We start from the raw sequence: 20,358 nt of genomic DNA on the forward strand, positions 1-20,358 counted from the left end.
TCAGTATTATAGGGAGTTGCAGTATAAATTTTTAAGTCTGGCATATGTCTCCCCTCAAGTGGCCTTTCAATTAACCATAGCCTCCTCAGCGACCTGCCCCCGTTGTGGGGGGAGTGCTGGGGACGCTGTCCCATGTTTTTTGGGCTTGCCCCGTGGTACAGCGTTTTTGGCGCAAAGTGGCCAGATACATGGCAACAATTTTGGATGCTGCCTTCCCAGTTACTCCCTACTGGATGTTATTTGGTTGCATTTCCCCGATTCGGATAAGAGATCCTGGCTCACGCCTTCTTTTACAAAAGGCCAGTCTGGTGGGGAAAAGAGTAATACTCTCAGTTTGGCGGTCAGCAGACCCCCCCCCCCATCATATTGGGCCTGGAGGAACCTCTTTCATGCAATGATGCATCCCAGGTATCTCCCCGTTGCCGACGTCGCTTTCTGCTGGTGTGGCAGACCTACCTGCAGTCTCTCTCTCATAGGGCACGAAGTCTCGCAGTCAATGACTGACCCTGTGTGTGGGATATTTGGCTTGGGGGCTGGAGGTCTATTATACTCTGTGTGGTTCTGGGGGGGGGGGGATGAGGGGACTGTTCGTTCAGGGTTATTGTACTTTATGATCTGAGGAGGGATCAGATTCAACTCTCCTCAGTGTTGTATTTTTTTGAAAATTTAATAAAACTGTTTCAACACAGAAATTGCCACTTTGGCGAAACTCCCCCCAGTTCACCCAGACCTCCCACCAACCAATAGTAAACAGATGAGTCTGATATTAATTGCACAAGATAATTAGCAGGTGTAAAATTATGTGAATAAGCTGAAAAATGTATGCATTAACGTCCCAATTTTAAAAAGGTCCCGCTCGTAAAAAAAATGGGGGTTATGCGCGTGGCCAGGCCTTGCGCCGTGCACATTTTAGAATGGGCCTGGCCACGTGCATAACCCCTCCCCCCCCCCCCCCCCAATTACACGCCGAAGTGTCAGGCCCTGCAAAAGGGGTAGGCCGGGGCGGGGTGTAGTCTGGCAGGGAGGTGGGCCAGAACAGTGCCATTAGTCGCTGTCCCGGGGAAGTGTGTGCCGGCAGCCAGTTGGCGCATGGAGATTACTGTTCCCTGGGAGCAGCAGCAAGTATTAAAGCAAAAAAATTAGGGATAGGTAGGGTTAAACTAGGGTTCGGGGAGGAGGGGAAGAGGTTGGAAGGGTAGGGTTATGGATAGGAAAGTTCTCTTCTAGTCTGCTCCTTAATTGGCGCAGACTGGGAGGGAACTGGGGAGGCCCAATTGCGTCGCCATTCATATTTTCCTAAAATCCCTCCCCTTGCGCGCGGGCAGCCCACACATAGGGGCGGATTTTCAGAGCCCTGCTCGCGTAAATCCACCCAAAACCGGGCGGATTTACGCCAGCAGGGCCCTGCGCGCCGGGAAGCCTATTTTACATAGGCCTCCCGGCGCGCGCAGAACCCCGGGACTCGCGTAAGTCCCGGGGTTCTCGGAGGGGGGCGTGTCGGGGCGTGTCGGTAGCGTTTTGGGGGCGGGTACGGGGGCGTGGCTACAGCCCGGGGGCGTGGCCGCGCCCTCCGTACCCGCCCCCAGGTCGCGGCCCGGCGCGCAGCAGGCCCGCTGGCGCGCGGGGATTTACGTCTCCCTCCGGGAGGCGTAAATCCCCCGACAAAGGTAAGGGGGGGGGGTTAGGTAGGGGAAGGGAGGGTAAGGTGAGGGGAGGGCAAAGGAAAGTTCCCTCCGAGGCCGCTCCGATTTCGGAGCGGCCTTGGAGGGAACGGGGGGAGGCAGCGCGGCTCGGCGCGCGCAGGCTATACAAAATCGATAGCCTTGCGCGCGCCGATCCAGGATTTTAGTGGATACGCGCGGCTCTGCGCGTATCTACTAAAATCCAGCGTACTTTTGCTTGAGTCTGATGCGCAAGCAAAAGTAGGCTGATCGCGCTTCTTTTAAAATCTACCCCATAGATTTTAAAATCTGACGCGCATGTGCGCATGGCCATCAGATTTTATAACATGCACGTGCACGTTATAAAATTGTTGCGTCCTTGTGCACACTGGGAACCGCGCACACATGGACACATGCACACGGGTCTTAAAATCGACCCTTAAGTCTCTTATAAAATAGTAACTTGCACACAGAGCTCTTGGCCCCACTTTGGAACACTCCTACCATCACCCTTTTTCAGGCATAAATGTGCATGCAAGACCAAAAATACATGATTTTGATGTTTTTACCACAGCATGTACACTAGTGCAAGTTACTTACGTGCGTATATACTAATTTTACGGACATAAATGTTCTGAAAATTCACCCCACAGTTCAAGCTTCTCTTTCTCATCTAAAAATACATCAACTCTGCAGTTCCTCATGACCTATCTTCTCTTCTCATTCTACATCCTTCCTTGTGAACTCTGCTCATGGGGCAAGTTTCTCTTGTCTGTGCCCTTCTCCTCCTACACCAATTCCCAACTCCATGCTTTTCTCTTTGCTGAGCCCTATGTATTGAATAGACTTTCTCTGGCCATATTCAAGTCAAGAATAAAAAGTTCCTTTTTCAAGGCTGCTCTTAATGCCTAACCACTTCTCCACAATAAATTCGCTTCCCACAGACTCTTGTTTATCATGTGTTTTTGTCTTAACTAGATTGTAAGCTCCATGGAGCAGGGTCTGTTAAGACGAATCTGTAAAGCACTGGGTATATTCAGCAACACTTTAAAAATGATAAGTAGTGGTAGTACAAATAGCTGAAATTATTTAATACAAATAAGCTAAAACAAGTCATTAAATACTTACAAATGAACAAGAAGATCAACCCCAGCACCCAGAAGTCACTGGTGAGCTGCTTTTGAATTCATGAAATTGACCTGAAAATATATTAAAAAAATAAATTAAACATAGCATGCAACTGCCTGACTTAATACACATAAGATTATGGGGGGCAATATTCAAAGGTTTTTACCCATGTAAAAAAAAAACCAAAAACATTTTGAAAATTCCCCACCCTCTACAAACATGTGCGGATTTGCATATAAAAAGGGATTGAATTAGTTGGGGGCAGCGAAGGTAGAAGTGGAGATTTCATTTTGAAATCTCATGTACTTGCATGCATAGAATTTGCACCTGCTTCTATGCCGATTGAAAGTACATGGGTTTAAAAGTACCAGAGTCGTGCCTGCTGCCCACATTTACAAAGGGAAACTCTATAAGGAATTTCACATTGAAAATGAGCTTGCAGTCTGTCCCCCCCGAGTACAAAGTACAGCAAACCCTGTGGGGCAGTATCAAAAACTGCTCTCCCTATATGTGGGGGAAAATGGCGAGTGTGCATTCCCGGGCAGGGGGGCGGGGTGGCGTGTTCACTTATGCAAGTATGCATGAAAGCTTACACTGGAAATTTACACACTCCAGACAGAAATTGTAACTTGTGCAGGCACTTTTGGTGAATTAATTTTCAAAACCAAGGTACATGCATATGTTCCCTTTGAAATTTGGTGTAACCTAAGCGCGTGAATTAGTTGCATAAGCTACCCACCATTTTCAAAAGCCACCTTATTTGCTAGCTATAAGCTAAATCAATTGCAATCAGTCCAGCATGATTATCAACAGTTAAGCAGAGTAATCTGCACAGTGTTTGTTTCCAGGAAGCTAGTAACATGAGTAACCATTATTTCATTGTTCTGATTCTCATACCATAGCAACACCGTCCATTATGGCTTCTAAGAATGGCCAAAATGCAAGCAACGTTAGTGCTTTAGTGTGTACATCAGGGAAAAAAAAAGAAATAGCAAAAGGGAAAACAAAAGAACAAAAGATCCCTTGCCTGAAAACACATTTACCAATGAAAAAGAATCTTTCGTTAAGGACACTGCAGAATTGCAACATAAACGGAATGGTTCTGTGTCATTTCAGGATGGACTCAACTGGTGTCCATTAAAGCAAAAAAAAAAAAAAAAAGAGTAACATTTTTTTTTTCTTCCACCTAAGGGCGAGATCCAATTTAGAAACTTAGCCCAAGTACAATGCATTCAGTATAAGACACAATTCAACCTAACATTTCCTTTTGCTTGCATATATTCAGTTCTGGCTGGAAAGGTAACAGATACAACTCAAACCCACAGGGTTTGCCTTACAAAATTCTTCAGCTAGTACAATGAGTCACTGTATGCCTGTAAATATCCATGGTTTCCTCTCTCCAGAACCCCCATGCATTAGAAGGCAGTTAGGTAGTTTATTTTTATTGTTCAGTCTAAATACTGCACATTTTCAGACCTTGAGAAAACAAAAGAAACTTTGTTTCAGACAAATTTGCTTTTTTTTTTTTTCTTTCCACAAAATGTGACCATGGAAAGGTATAATACTAAGCTGAAATATTTCCATTCTTCGGGGAGTACGTCATTGGTTAGTCTGCAGTTTATAAAAGTGTGCCTGTGAACTCAATAGACTATGAAAAGATTTAAAATGTTAAAAAAAAAAAAAATTGCAAATAATATTTAGTCCGCATCCAATTATCTGGAAGAAACACAGAATCTTTCGTTGGTGCCCTTAATGAGTACTAACTAACGTGTTAACTTATTTTGGCATCCATAAACCTGCCCTGGAGATGTGGAGATTCACAGCTTTTTCGGTCTCTGAAGGGCGAGTATTGATAAAAGCCTAAATAGCAAGTGCCATAAATCACAGGTATTTAGACTGCACAAAAAAAAAAAAGGAAACTATTTTCCACAGCCCGAAATTAAAAAAAAAAAAAAAAAGACATTTGGAGCAAAAAGGAGGCGCATCACCATAGATGTTCCATTAGCACCTACCACTCTGTTCACAGACATGACCACAAAACAGCTATTCACCCGTAGACATATCTTCCTTTTATTCACTTCCAGCAGCCAGACACAGATTTACTCCCAGTCCACGCTGGCAGGAACAGTCTATGGGTGGTTCCTAATACTTACAGGGTCTGATCCTCAAAAGCATTTACAGGCATAAAACCCAGTTTTTATGCGTGCGAATCGGCTTTTGAAAATTGCCCTGGGGGGATGAGGGGATTCTGCACATAAAAGTGCACATGTAATTCACTTAAGTGAGTATTTTCATGTGCACAAGAAAGAGGTGTTCCCCGGGGACCAGGGTGTGTGTGTGCAAGAGTTGGCAAGCAGAAATCATCTAAGCACCTACTTTTGATTTTTGGAAGCACACATGTAAATACATGCGCACCCACACCTGCTCTGGAGGAGGTGTCAGTGGGTGCTCATAAGTGTGGCAGATTTTAACCCTACATGCGCTGTTATAAAATTGGTTTCATAGATGGTAATTTCAAACAGCCTGGATAGCTGTAAAGTCTGCGTGAACACTAATGCTTTACCGAGGATTTTCTGAGTGAATTTATAGAGCATATTTTGAAAATTCACGGGGAAGGGACGAGATGCACACGCACACACACACACACACACACACACACACACACTCGCTCGTATAAAGTTACAGCTTCGTTTGGGGGGGACTGTATCTTGTGCTCCCCAACTGCACCTCCTGGGGTGCCTTTGCTCAGCTCGCTTGCAAGTATGCGCAAAACTTGGTTGTGGGAATCCTTTTATGCAGACAGCGCCCCAGACAATTATGTAACAGCCATTTACACACACAAAAAAACACCCCCAGGTTTTATGCATGCATTTTCTTACTGTACACAAAATTTAAGATTTTTCTCACTTCCCAGGATTTTTTTAAAATGTCCCGTGTCTTCTCATAATATCTCTCTCTTTCTTGCATTCACCCTGCCAAGGTTGCATCAGATTAACAACTTTCCTATTATGTACTAAGCTTTTTTCTCATACACACAAAATCGGAAAACTCCTCTACTAATAGATCAGGATCTTTACGCTAAAGCAGTACATCAGTCAGCTATAATGTATCTTGTTCACTGAATGAGCCACAAAGCTTTAAGGGAACTAAAAAAATACTTACAATCACAAAAAAATACATAAAAAACAAACAAACCAGGATTTAAATGTGGCAAATCCAGGTACGATAATTAAGAGGTGAGGGACTCAGCAAGCACGACGGGATGAGGGAGACAAACGGGAGGGATCGGAGAACATGAGGAGGAGGAGGAGGAGGAGGAGTCATGAATTTGTCCTGGCAGAGCCAGGAGAACGCACCCAGGCGTAACTGAAGCTGGAGCAGGCGGTCACAGCTGGTGGCAGCCACAGTTCCCCCTTCGGGTTGAGAGCTTGTGCATGGGCGCCCACCAGCACTTAACAAGCCAGGCATCAAGAATAGAAACGCAGAGCAGGAGTCGTGCAAAAACTAACGGCGGTGTCCCCAGAGCAAGCTGCATGATGACTGCAGTGCTGGACCAACAAAGGTGGTGTCAGGCAAGGGCCTCCTTATATCCAAGCCCTCAATTTGAGGCACAGCCTTAGGGGGGCCTTCGGATTCATTTAATAGCTTCTATCACAATTCTTTATGCACAAGAGCCACTATGACTCAGAGTGATGTAATAATTCATCAAATATATATTTTTTTTATTTACATTCCTCCATTTGTGACGCTTCAAAGCAGATTACGTTCAGGTACTGGTAAGGCATTTTCCCTATATCCAGAGGGCTTAAAATCGAAGGGGGGTTGTTTATTAAGGCTTTTCTCCCATTCTGTGTCTACGGGGAAAAAATGCTTAGTAAATCAGTCCCTAACTTTAGACCTGAGGCAATGGAGGATGAAGTGACCTACCCAAGGTGACAAGGAGCGTGAGCAAGATTTGAACCCCGCTGCTCTGACCACTCTTCATCTTCCCCCCCCCCCCCCAGGTTGTTTCCCCTCCCATCCACCTCCCGGTATCTGGCTCCTCTCTCTCCCCCGGCAGCCACCCCTCCCATACTGCTTCCCATCATCCCCACACTGGCGCAATGTGGGGGGGGAGCTGTAGAAGTGAAACGGAGACTGGGAGAACTAGAGGGTAAAAGAGGTTAGGGAAAGTGTGACAGGCTAGAAAGAGTGAAGCAACTGTGATATAAGAGATTCAGAGAGGCAAAGGAGAGCGAGGAATGAAGGAAAATTAGATGAAAGGTGAAGATAAATGTCAGGAGAGAGGAAAAAGTAATGAAGAAATGAGAGCCTGGAAAAGGAATTAGAAGACAGACAAGAGGAAATCAGGCAAACAAAATAAATAAATAAATAAATAAAGGCTAATGCAAAAGATAGAAAAGAAAAACATTTTATTTTCAGTTTAGTGATTAAAATACGTAATACAGTGATCTAGTAGCTGTACGGATCATGGAGTAAACTGGATTCTCTACATGCTATGAAGGCTTTTACTGGATCAATTTCAGTATTATCGGGAAAAAAAAATGTTATGCCTGAGCTATCGTGAATACACTGGTCCCTTTTTCAGCTGTCTCAGGGATATTATTCACATCTAAAGAATGGACCAATGTATTCACGATAGCTAATATATAACATCAGATGTTCAGATGCGAATACGGTCTCTGATGAGACATCTGAAGGAGGAACCTCTCCTTTGTACAATATTTTTAGATAATTTGTAGGACAATCGAGTAAAAGGTTTCAGAATCTGCCAAGAATTCCGTGATTGGAATGTAATTTTCAGTGTTAAATTACTGTATGCCCTATGTACAATTTATTATTTGTTATATGGAGGGAGCTGGTGGAGGGTTAAACAATGAGTGCCTTACCAAGTGGAACAGAGCTGGTAAGAGCCCCTTGATAAGAAACTGTCAGCACATCACTGATCGTGTAAGAATCAGCCAGTACAGTGTATCCCTTTGGCTTTTCCACTTGGTTGATGCAGATTTTTTTTTTTTTTTAAACTGTCTCCATAAGGCCAGCAGGATCTCAGTAAAACTAGTGCCCTTTGTTTTTACAAGATTATTCTTGGGGGGAGGGGGGAGGTTAATTGTGATTGTTAAATTTAATTATCAAATCTAGGGAGAGACTGCATGGGCCCAAGCCCCATGACTCTAGTCGCTGAATTTTTCAAGCACCTGGCAACATCTCTAACTCTCAGGTCCTCTCTGGTGGTGCATATCTATTTGCAAAAGAACAAAGAGCTATGTAACAAACTGAAGGCTTCAGTTGAAAAAAATGGACACCTATCCAATCAAGAGGTCACTGAATCAGCAATATGAACACTAAACTTTGTGTACCTATTTCTCTGTATAGACTGAGGCCCTCAAGAGGGTGAACCTGGGAGCAGAGAGGCAAAGGAGTGGCTTAATCAGGTGCGAGTCTGGCAGGAGGCGGCCCGAGGTAAGATCATTAAATGCTCAACATGGTCTGTCTATTTCCTGCTTCCATCATTGGCCCCACTATTGTCCTCTTACTCTACATGTCCCGGACTCTACCTACAGCTTCCAGAAACCCCTCAAGCACTGTAATTTCATCCTTGCCTACTCCTTGGGTCACAGGCAGCACTACCAAAAGCACTACAGGCATGGTATAGTACTTAAAAGGGTATTAGCACCTAGTCCTAAAACTCTTGGGAATGTCTATGCCGCATATCCAACATATACCCAGAAAATGGGGGCTGCATCCCGGCCCTTAAGGGTTTGCAATCAAGAGCACACCCTAGTACAAACCACACAGACACTAAGCCCATCTCCAAGCCCCTATAACTAGGCTAGGCACCATGCTGTAAACCACAGCTTTACAGAAGGTTCAGTATCTTGGGGAACCTATCTATTCCCTTGCCACCCTCTATATGAAACGGGCATTTACCATCACTTCTACCTCTCCCCGAAAAGCAACGTCCTCTAACAGTTAGCATGCTGCTGCACATCACACAGTGTAGCATACCAGTTGATGGCTTGACGGATACCAACAATTCACGGATACCAACAATTCTCAGGAGGAGGAGGAGGAAGAGGAAGAGCTCCTGGCCCCTTCTGCCCCTGCAGCAGCTGTACCCCTGCTGGGGACCTGTAGCCACCACTACCACCACCAATGGTGGTCCCAACAGTGGCACAGCAGCCACTCTCGCTCCTCCTCCCCACAAGGTGGTCTTGGACCTATTGCCCACCTCTTCCTTGTAGGACCACCTTCCCCTTTCTGCCCTGGGACCTTAAAACGCTGGTCCAGAGGATGCCCAGACATTGCTAGGCGAGAGGTGACAACCTTGTTTTTGACCTCCCACCGGATTCTGCACTGCACTGGCTGCAGAGACCGCCTTAGTGGCAGGAGCACGTGCTCCAGGCCAGGTAAGCAGGATCTCAGGCATCTTGGACCTGGCAATGCAGGGGATGGTGGAGGAAATGAGCAGGGTCAGAGCTCAACTCAGGAGGCCGGTATCAGTGGTGGAGCGACTAGCCCAGGCTCAACAGGGCTTCACAGCGGCTTTTGAGCCAATGGGCATGAGGTGACCACCACAACCTCCAGCCTCTTAGCCATTCTGGACCAGACTTCCAAAGGCTCCCGGACCCTTTTTATATATATATATATATATATATATATATATATGTATATATATATATATATATATATATATATACTTTAATCCCTAGATTTTCCCACCCTTTTCCCCATTTTTATTTTTACTTGTAAATAGTTTGAAAAGGTGTAAATATGTATATCAATATAAAGGCTTTAATTGTAATTTCTGTGTCTCTCTCTTTTATTTGATGCATGTTTTGGTCTATTTCCATCTCCAGTGAAAACCCTTTCAACTCTCTCACCCACACACTACCATGCATGCAGGTCTGTCCCGTAATGTCTATCCTCCTTCTCCTCAACCCTTACAGCTGCCTATGTGTAACTTCTGTTTTCTTGGGGTGTGCATTTAGCTCTCCTGACTGACCTTCCTGTAATGAACACTACAATTCAGAGATTTTTGCCTACAATTTACCTTTTACATCATCAACGATCCAAACAAGTGACTGAAGCAAAGCCACAAACAAGCCCAGGAATACCCTATGGAGGGAAACATCTTGTATGCTTCCCCATTACTAAAAAAAACAAAGCTCAGAGAAACAAGGAGCACACAGAAAGAGGCCCATTCAACTACAGCACAATTTCCAGCAGAGAAGCAGTGTCATATAGAAGCATTGGTAGGATTTCTAATAAATCACCTCTATATTCCAAAAGTTACATATGTCTATGAAAAGATAAACCATCTTTATTACCCCCTAGAGGTGAAGGCTGACCTGATTTGAAGATGGAAGCTGTAAACTTTCTGAAGGTTATCTTGGCTCTAACAGGGAGGATAGCCAGTGTGAGCAGGGAGAAAGTTTGGCTTGGTGAGATATATAGATATAGATCTATATCTCACCAAGCCAAACTTTCTCCCTGCTCACACTGGATATCCTCCCTGTTAGAGCCAAGATAACCTTCAGAAAGTTTACAGCTTCCATCTTCAAATCACTGCATCGATGGTCACATACCACTATCTCTGAAAAACCCACCTTTCAAAGGAGATCTGCCCGCAAGAAGGATGATTTGTCCTGTGTTCTACAATACATGTAGGAGAATGTCCTATTTCAGAGATCTTACACAAAATCTCCCAGCTGTGAACTGTTTCCATGAATTTGTCCCCAGTCCAAATAAATATATTAAAAAGCTCCAGTCCAAGTATAGATCCCTGAGGCACTCCACTGTTTACCTTTTTCCACTGTGAAAATTGACCATTTAATCCTCTCTGTTTTCTGTCTTAACCAACTTACAATCCACATAAGGACATTGCCTCCTATCCCATTACTTTTTAGTTTTCTTAGAAGCCTCTCATGCGGGACTTTGTTGAACACCTTCTGAAAATCCAAATACACCACATCTACCAGTTCATCTTTGCCCACATGTTTATTTACCCCTTCAAAAAAAAAAAAAAATGTAGGAGATTTGTGAGGCAAGACTTCCCTTGGGTAAATCCATGTTGGTTGAGTCACATCAAACCATGTCTCTCTAAACGTTTTGTGATTTTATTCTTTTTAACAGTTTCCATGATTTTTCCAGGCACTGAAGTCAGGCTCACAGGTCTCCAGTTTCCTGGATCAGCCCTGGATAGTATAGGGGTACATTGGCCATCTTCCAATCTTCAGGTTCATAGATTGATTTTAATGATAGGTTACAAATTTTTACTAATAGTTCTGAAATTTCATGTTTTAGTTCTTTCAGAACCATGGGGTGTATACCATCCGGTCCAGGTGATTTACTACTCTTCAGTTTGTCAATCAGGCCTACCACATCTTCTAGGTTCACCATGATTTGGTTCAGTTAATCTGAATCACCACCCATGAAAGCCTTCTCTGGAACGGGTATCTCTCTAACTTCCTCTTCAGTAAACACTGAAGCAAAGAAATCATTTAATCTTTCTGCGATTGCCTTATCTTCTCTAAGTGCCTCTTTAACCCCTTGATCATCCAACAGTCCAACCAACTCCCTTGCAGGCTTTCTATTTTGGATATGTTTTAATAAGATTTTATTGTGAGTTCTTGCATCTATGGCAAATTTATTTTCAAATTTTCTCTTAGCCTGTCTTAACAATGTCTTACTGTTGTGTTTCTGGCGTTGTGGACCCTTAGTAGCTGTGGAGATGACTCCTCCCACAGGGAGGGGCCCGTGGGGAACCACAGCAATAGGCTAACCTCAGAGAGCAGACACTGGAAGGTGGAAAGCTTTATTGTACTGCTGTAGATAGATGGAATGATGCAGGAAGGAAAGGCACTGAAGTCCGCAAGGTACCTATACATTCAGACAGTCTCAGATGTAGAAGTCTCACCACGATGTTCAAGACAGCTAGCAACCCGCGGTGCGGGCAAGGCTGAGCCTTGTGGGTGGAGTTGGAGCACTGGATCGTAGAGGTACTCACAGGTGCATAGTGCGGCATCTTCCTGGTGATGAAGATGGTGGGACCCAAGGGCCGAGGTTCAGGACACACAGACTGATAGGCCCTCGAGGAGCGAGTACCTGATAGTCTAGATTCCTGAAATAGAAAGAGAGAGAGAGACCCCCGAGGAGTGGTTGTCTAGTTAGTAGACACCCCGAAGGGTGGTTGGAAGCGAGAGACCCCCCAGGAACGGGTGTCTAGAGCTTCGTAAGGAGCGAGATCCCCAAAGGGTAGCGAGGCATCTAAGCGAGCAGCTTAGAGCAGTCAGAAAAGCTTGAACCGAAGTCCTTGCTAACTCAAAGATGGTAGCGTAGTGGAGGCTTTAAATACCCGGAGGTATCGACATCATGCGGTGGGGATGCCCCCGAGGTTCCCGCCATGACTTGAGCGTAGGCAATGTGTGCGCGTGCCCTAGGAGGTCACGGGAAGGAGCATGGCGGACTGGAACACCCATGCTGAGTTGGAGACGCCGAGGGTTTTGGCACTCGGCACCGGAGGCAGCCATCTTGCCCAAGGACGAGGAAAAGGGTAGAAAAGAGGTAAGGCAGAGCGGTCGCAGCAGTCTGCGACTGACGGACGCAACACTTACATTTAACTTGACAATGCTTATGCTTTAACCTATATTCTTCTGAGGGATCCTTCTTCCAATTTTTGAATGAAGATCTTTTGGCTAAAAGAGTCTCTTTCACCTCACCTTTCAACCATGCCGGTAATCATTTTGCCTTCCTTCCACATTTCTTAATGCAAGGAATACATCTGGTCTGTGCTTCTAGGATGGTATTATTTTTAACAATGTCCATGCCTTTTAAACACTTTTTACCTTTGTAGCAGCACCTTTCAGTTTTTTTCTGATGATTTTTCCCATTTTCTCAAAGTTTCCCTTTTGAAAGTTTAGCGATAGAGCCATGGATTTACATACTGTCCCCCTTCCAATCATTTATTCAAATTTGATCATATTATGATCACTATTGCCAAGCGGCCCCACCACCGTTACCTCCCTCACCAAATTCTGCACTCCACTGAGAATTAGATCTAAAATTGCTCCCTCTCTTGTCGGTTCCTGAACCAATTGCTCTTCTCTCTCCAGAGAGCTATGAAGGTTCCACTTCTTCCTCTATCTCCTAAAATGGCAGTGTGGGGTGAAGGAAGGGGCAAGTTCTTTTTGGAAAAACATTAGTAATCTTGTTACTTGCTTAAGGAGTAAATGGAGACAAAGCCTGTTCAGACAATGAAGAAAGTAACAAGAAAATCATAGAAATTCTTTCATCAGCCATATTGATGTCAAGAGTTGTCTCACACTCCAGTGGAGCACTGACCTGAAGATCAACGTGACCTAGAAAGTAACAGGTTAGATATGGCTTAGTTCTTCTGGACATATATCAAGTTCAATAATCCTCTATTAGGTATCCTGTTTAAAATTACAGTATAACACATCTATGGTACCATAATCTGTATCACCCACCATATATCTCTATTTGAAATACTTACCTTTACACCAGCAGAGTAAATATCATAGACCAAGACTTTTTTGTGCTTGGAGTAGAAGTTGGCTTTCAGACGCTTCTAGTCCTTTTTGTACTTGGTTTACAACCTGCCAATAAGCAATGTAGTCTTAGCATGCTTCCAGTCCCATGAGGGCTACTGGAGATTATGGACCATTCTTGAAAGGTTGATATCAAGATAGGCTACTTGTGGTCCCTAGAAGTAGGGTCTTGGTTATGATCTCAGTCTTCTGGTGTATCCATTCTGCAGCAGGTAAAAGGATCCACTTAGCTTTTGCATGTAGTCAGCATCCTGTTGTCAATGAAGGTGTTATTTCTTGATAAAATCCAACAGATTTCCAAATCAAGCCTGTACTGAAGATGTTTTCATGTGTGTTGCATGCTACTTATCATCTGTTTGTAGTGCCCTTTTTAATTAGCTATTGAGAAATGCCTTAACAGTTTCCATGGCTCTGGGCACAATTATCAAATAAAGATGTTCCTTTCTCAGTTGCTTTGGTTTTCCTAATTAGGTTTCTATTTCTCTTCAAGTTATCAGATATAACAGACTTTATTTTGGTGCTAATATGTGTTTGTAGAGTTTTACAGTAGCAGCTTAAGAATAATACACTTTTCTCAATGCTTCTTATGAGTGGTTTGGATCATATTTAAATTAGGCAATGTGGTGGCTGAAGTGTAGGTAAGTAATTTTAGCTTCTTACTAAATTATGGTCGGAGCATGCTCCATGCATTTCCTCTTTTCAATTCCAAATGTTAATGACATCAATAGAACAACTCTGCATATTAGGAAAGGGACAATAAGGTTTATGTATATTGTAATAAAGATGATAACATATGGCATAATTTGAAGTGAGGCTAGTTTAAAAAGATGAAGAAAAGGTGTTTATGGAATTTTCCAAGATTTATTTTTATTTCTTTGATTTATAGTCCACTTTTCAGGCACTGATGCAGAGCCTCAAAAATATTTTTTTTATTTTTTTTTTTATTTTTATCAATCAAAAGTCATAGATAAATTTCTACTGGAAATGTTTCCAAGTCTCAAATTTGGGTTAATAAAATCCATAGATTGAGTATTCCAAATGCAAAACCAGACTAAGGTACTGGATGGTCTAGGTCTTGGATAAATTTAGGATTCCCTTTACTTTGTCCTACAACTTTTGATTTGTGTCATCAGTACCTCTTAATGCATGCAGCATTGACACTTCTTGTTTTTTTTTTTACCTGACTACAATGCTTTGAAAATGTCCTTGCAAGAACTAAAGATTGCAAAAAAAAAAAAACAACCCCTCAGCACTTTAAGTGAAAATGTGAAATTCTAGATTTTAGAGGCATGTCTGGGCAGCATACATGCTAAAACTAAGCTGGGTATGCATGTTCCTGTGCAATTTGAAGAGAGACTTATTCCCCAAAATCTAGATGAACACTGCTATTTAAAAAAAAAAAAAAAAAAGGTAATTACTTACTAACTATGGAGGTAATTTTCTAACATTGCACATAAGTTAGTTGGCAAATATGTACACAAGTTACATCAGTTTTCAAAGCAGGCTTACAAATATAAGCACACTTTGAAAATTATTCCAGCAAAACTGCATGCACGTAATTATACCTGCTACTTGGTGTGTAGAGTTTTGCCAAAAGAATTTGCGTGCATACTTTTTAAAATCAAAAGTATGCACGTAAGCCTCAACAACTGACCAACCTCTGAAATTTCTCTCCCCTATATTTATAAAAATACATGCAGAGAAAGAGCAATTTTCAGTAATCTGTGGAGGGCCGAAGTAGGTGTACACAAAGTACATACAAACTTTAGCTTGAATTTTCAAAGCGCATATATAAGCATATGCATAAGTCTGCTTTGAAAATTATTGGGTACACGCCAAATGTAGCATGGCATATGTGTGCATATTTACACCTGCTTGCTAGCAGGGGTAGATGTGTACAAGTAGATTTAGAAAATAAAAAATAAGCGTGCAAATACTATACTCGCCCTAAGTCTGCCCTGGCATGCTTTACAGTACACATAAAAGTACGCATAGAATTGCTTTCACATGCACTTTTACTCTTACACCCCACCAAGCAATTTTCAAAAGCCGTTTATGCTTATGAAAACGAGTTTTATGTGGGTAAATGCTTTTTAAAATTCACAAATATGTACATATTTTCTATTTTGCACTTACATTTTTACCAGCAGGCATGGGGCATTCAAGGTGGGGTTCAGAAGTATGCACTGAGTTGCTGTTTTGTAACAGATATGTCCATATACATTATTAAACTTATTCAAACCTGTTAAGTGACAGGCACAAGTGAAATTGGACTTATTTGTGGGCTGCAGTTTTTTTGGGGGGGGGGAGATCTTGGAGACATGGTAGAGGTTTGGTGTAAAGTGCTAGAGCATCTATGTGAACTGGAGATGGACAAGGTGAACTGTCAGAGGTATCAGCGAACTGGTGATTTCAAGTACACGTGGAAATAATTTTCAAAATGGTACATATGCATGATTTATGTAATACCTGCCTCTGCGTAGAATTCGGGATTAGTATGTGGGGGGGGGGGGGTATGCACCTAGCATCTACGCACAAATATTTATACAATAGATAAGAGAAAGTATGTGGTTTTTGCATTGGAAATATTTGCATGTAGTGAAACATTCGGGTATACTTTCAGTGCAGAATTATGCAGTCTCTTATAAACCGTGCAGCTCCCATCACACAGTTTGGGGCAGATTTAAATAAAATATGCGAGTGCGTACTTTTGTTTGCGCACCTGGCGCAAACAAGAGTACGCCAGATTTTAATAGATACGTGCGTAGCCGCGCGTATCTTTTAAAATCCGGGGTCGGCGCGCACAGCCTGCCTCCATTCCACCCCCCCCCCCCCCCCGCACCTTCCCCTCCCTTCTCCTACCTAACCCAACCCCCAGCCCTATCTAAACCCCCCTACCTTTGAAAAGTTACGCCTGCCCAAGGCAGGCATAACTCACGCGCGCCGGCCAGCCACTGGCGCGCTATTCCCCGGCCCAGGAGCAGTTTCAGAGGCCTCGGCCATGCCCCCGAAACGCCCCCGGGCCGGAACCACACCCGCAGCCCCGCCCCGGATGACGAGTCACCGTGACACGCCCCCAACACGCCCCCCAGGAAAGCCCCGGGACTTATGCTCGGCACGCACAAGGGGAGCTTGGGGCAGATTTTTGGGGGGTACGTGCGTACCCCTTTGAAAATCTGCCCCTTTATAAAATATGGGCATAAATCTCTGCACATCCCCTTACGCATGCAAATGCTCTACCAGATAGACATGAAAGTTAAGGTTAATGTGTATATGCACAATTTTATGTGTGCATCAGGCACACAGTTTTCTAAAAGGGCCTTTTCTGTGGGAAAACTACTTAGCTGCAGAATTTCATATGAAAGCTTTTTTTTTTTTTTTTTTTTAATTTAGGTCAAGACATATTTATAGTATTCTAATGAAGTATAGAATATTTCACCAACTGAGTCATTTGACTTGCTGACCCAAATTTCAAGTTTCATCGCTTTGTAAATATACTACCATGTGACTAGTATATGCATGGATATTTTTCCTGGTTTTACATCAAATAAATAACACAAGTCATAATATAATGAACTCCAAAATGCTCTTCTACCAACCAAATTCCAAGAGTTTCTTTACATGCACTAAACTCAGATCAAATATTAAGGAATATTTACTTATTCATATTGCTTTGATAAAGCAACACATGCCACAACAGACTCTGTGAAACATGACTTCAAAGCATATTCTGGGCCACCTTTAAGAAAATCACTGGCATTTATATCAAAGTTTGGCATTTGGTGCTTAGAGGGAAAGAAGCCACAAATCCTTACAATTGGCTTACGTGTTTGTAAATCCAGGGAGAGGACTTCCTATTTACACTACCCCAATTAAATTCTCCCAAAAAAGGGTGCATGTTCTATACTGTTACTGACTCATATATTATGTTAGATAGAGCCGTAGTATAGCAGTGCAATTAGCAGTTCAGTTTTGCTTGTTTCCCTGAGACCAGAATTTCATTTTTAAATTAAAATCTTGAGAAGCGCACAAGTATCTCCTCAGTGCACCCTGTTTCTTCAGAAGCTTTCATTTTAGCTACATTTTCAGAACATTTTGCCTTCTTCGAAATGCACATTTTTAACAGCACCTTATGCATAGCCAAAATGTGTGTTTCGCGGCCATAGTTCCTAGGAATTTAAAGGAGTCCCTCCATCCCTCTTTATATAATTTATATAATTTGTCTGATGGTCACTCTGTCAGTCAAACCACAAAAACCATATTTGTGCTGACATTTAATGTTTGATTTTGTTTCCTTAGAACAGGGGTGGACAAGTTCGGTCCTCGAGGGCTGCAAACCAGTCGGGTTTTCAGGATATCCTGAATGAATATGCACGAGAGAGACCTGCATACACACTGCCTCAGTTGTATGCAAATCAATTTCATGCATATTCATTAGGGGTATCCTGAAAACCCGACTGGTTTGCAGCCCTCGAGGACCGGACTTGCCCACCCCTGCCTTAGAATGTACTTTCGGGTCCTCTGCCCAACATTGTAGCTTAATAACTTTAATAGAAGACAAAACACAATAAGATTTATTTTCTCATGCGACGCAAAGGATATTTTGCACCTGTAAAACGGCATTCTGATCACTGCCCGGTCTCTTTGGCCTGAACGTAGCATATACACACGCACGGACCTTGTACTTGCATACATGCTATTTCATAAACATCGAAAGTGCATATTTTCAGTTTCATCCACGGATTTACCTGCACAATACAGGAACATTCTGGGGGCGGTGCCAGGAGGAATGCGTGTAAAGCTGCATAGGCACTAGGTGACTTATTCACAGAACTGTACACCTTCTAATTACCCAGGCAACAGATGTGAGACTCATCTGCTAGCAGCTACTGGTTGGCTGATTAGTCTGGGTGAACTGAGGAGGAGGTCAGGGTAAAGAAATAGCAGGATCTCACTGACCCGGAGAAGGATTGGGTGAACTTAATCTCAATTACGCGTGCGCGCTTAAAACACATGGACTTCTGCGTATAAAAATCAGGATTTTACGTGAGCAAGTTATAATTTTTTCCGCATGTAAAATATTCACGCTTATGTTCATAAAATAGGTAGGAAAGGTACACATTTCCAATGGATTGCAGGTACTTGCATGTAACCAGACATAGCATATTTCATAGATCTGTGCGTACCAGATACAGGCAGGTTATAAAATGTTGCACTAGATCTATGTGCGGCCATTTACGCATGTATATAGGGCCATGCTGAGGAGAATTCAGAGCGTGAATGTACTAGCACACTTTTTTTGTATCATTTTTATGAATCTTTACACTAGTATTTGCATATTTATTAAAAAGTTTAAATTATAACTACTGCGTTTATAATGTGCTTTAGACAAAAGTGCAATGAAGAACTTAAAGGATCATATATTCTGAGCCTCATTAGTTTCTACAGGGGAAATTTCAGTAGGCCAGATGGTACAACCTGTGTTGGAATTAAATCTATGATAAAGAGGCTGATGTATCAATCTGCAGAAATCACTGCAGGAATGACCTGATCCTGCGAGACGGGTTTTCACTGTGCCGGACTATTTGCATATTATACAAATGGCTCCCATGGTGACTTACACACACACACAAAAAAAGTTAGCAATAAACTGTTAGCTCTTTCACAAAGAAATTTAATTACACCTCCCTGAAAATCACCCATTTTCCTGATTTTTCACATGAAATTTAACTTTTACGAAATCACTCGTGAGCCGACACATGATTTCTTAGCTTGCTAGTGATTTTACATTATCTTTACAAAACAGGCTTGCAAAGAAAATTAGCACCAGTAAAATCACCAAATAACACATGCTATTTTTTTTTGCAAATGCAGTAGTGCACACTGTTTGACATTTTTCTGCATGCTATCCTACTTGCGAATTCTTCTGCACAATAGTACATCAGCCTCAATGGAATTAGCATCCCTACTCCTACAAGAAGTGCCATACATACAATCATTAATGATCAGAGTATAGAAAAGGCCTCAAGTTTAATGCTTCAGTGCCGCTACCACCAGGAGGATCCATTCTGAACTAACTCAGAGAAGACAATGCCTGCTATTGAATCCACGGTCTCCTACTCCCAGTGAACATTTTAACCAGGCTTTAGTTTCTTGCAGGCTAAACCACTGGAAAAATTAATGAGGAAAGAAAATAAACAGCAACTCCTACCCACTCCTAGTCTCTGCTTCACTTTTCCCTTCTTTCCTTCCAGTGTTTGGAACCTTCTTAAAATGTTATTTTAAAGCAATAACTAAAAATCGGAAGAAAATCATTTTGTCTTATGCAGGGTTAGTGAACTCAGTATTAACTGAGTTTTACAATAGATTCCCAGGAACCTGACATATATAAAAAGAGGAGAATGCCGTGCTCTCGTTTTCTACTGTTTTTCCGTGACACTTGTAAAATGGCGTATGCAAGAGCTCTGTGCTGTTGGATAAACAGAGAACAGATGGATAAGGAGGAGATACGTAAAATACTTCACAACAGGGGATGATAAACAATAAAGGAAAATTAAAATATGGAATATAAAAAGTTACTATTTCACATTCTAACATTTAATCTTACCACTATTCCTGTTTTAATTTATTATAGATACTTTGGGTCAGATTCAAACCTCTAGCGCTGGCTTTTATTGCCCACGAAGTGCAAGATGGACTACACTGTTTTCCCATGGATACTAAACAAGAAAAAAAAAACAACCAGTATTTCTGGACCACAGAAAGGTTTTCAATTCAATTGCCTGGCTCAGCTTTTACCAATCTGCAGTATCTCCTGTATGCAGAGATGTATGCCAAACCCCAATGTCCAAGTCAGGCCTTTAACTTCTAGCACTGAAACAATAAAAGAACTTTTTTTTAAGTCAAGTCAATTTAAAAGTTCCAGGAGGCTTTTAAATTAATGGTACTCCTTCCTACCTGTTTAAAATACATGTACTTGCTTCAGTTTATCTTTCATT

The 20,358-nt window shown here is 42.5% G+C and overlaps 1 protein-coding gene across 1 annotated transcript in view; it reads right to left on the bottom strand.

Annotated features, from left to right (window-relative positions):
• Positions 1 to 20,358, bottom strand: part of SOX6 (SRY-box transcription factor 6) — a 780,471-nt gene that overhangs the window by 666,146 nt on the left and 93,967 nt on the right. The window contains exon 2 of the mRNA XM_029582791.1: positions 2,790 to 2,860. The gene's annotated coding sequence lies outside the window, so the exon portion shown is untranslated. The remainder of the gene's footprint in view (positions 1 to 2,789; positions 2,861 to 20,358) is intronic.

This window comes from Rhinatrema bivittatum, chromosome 17, assembly GCF_901001135.1.
Source record: "Rhinatrema bivittatum chromosome 17, aRhiBiv1.1, whole genome shotgun sequence".
NCBI lineage: Eukaryota > Metazoa > Chordata > Amphibia > Gymnophiona > Rhinatrematidae > Rhinatrema > Rhinatrema bivittatum.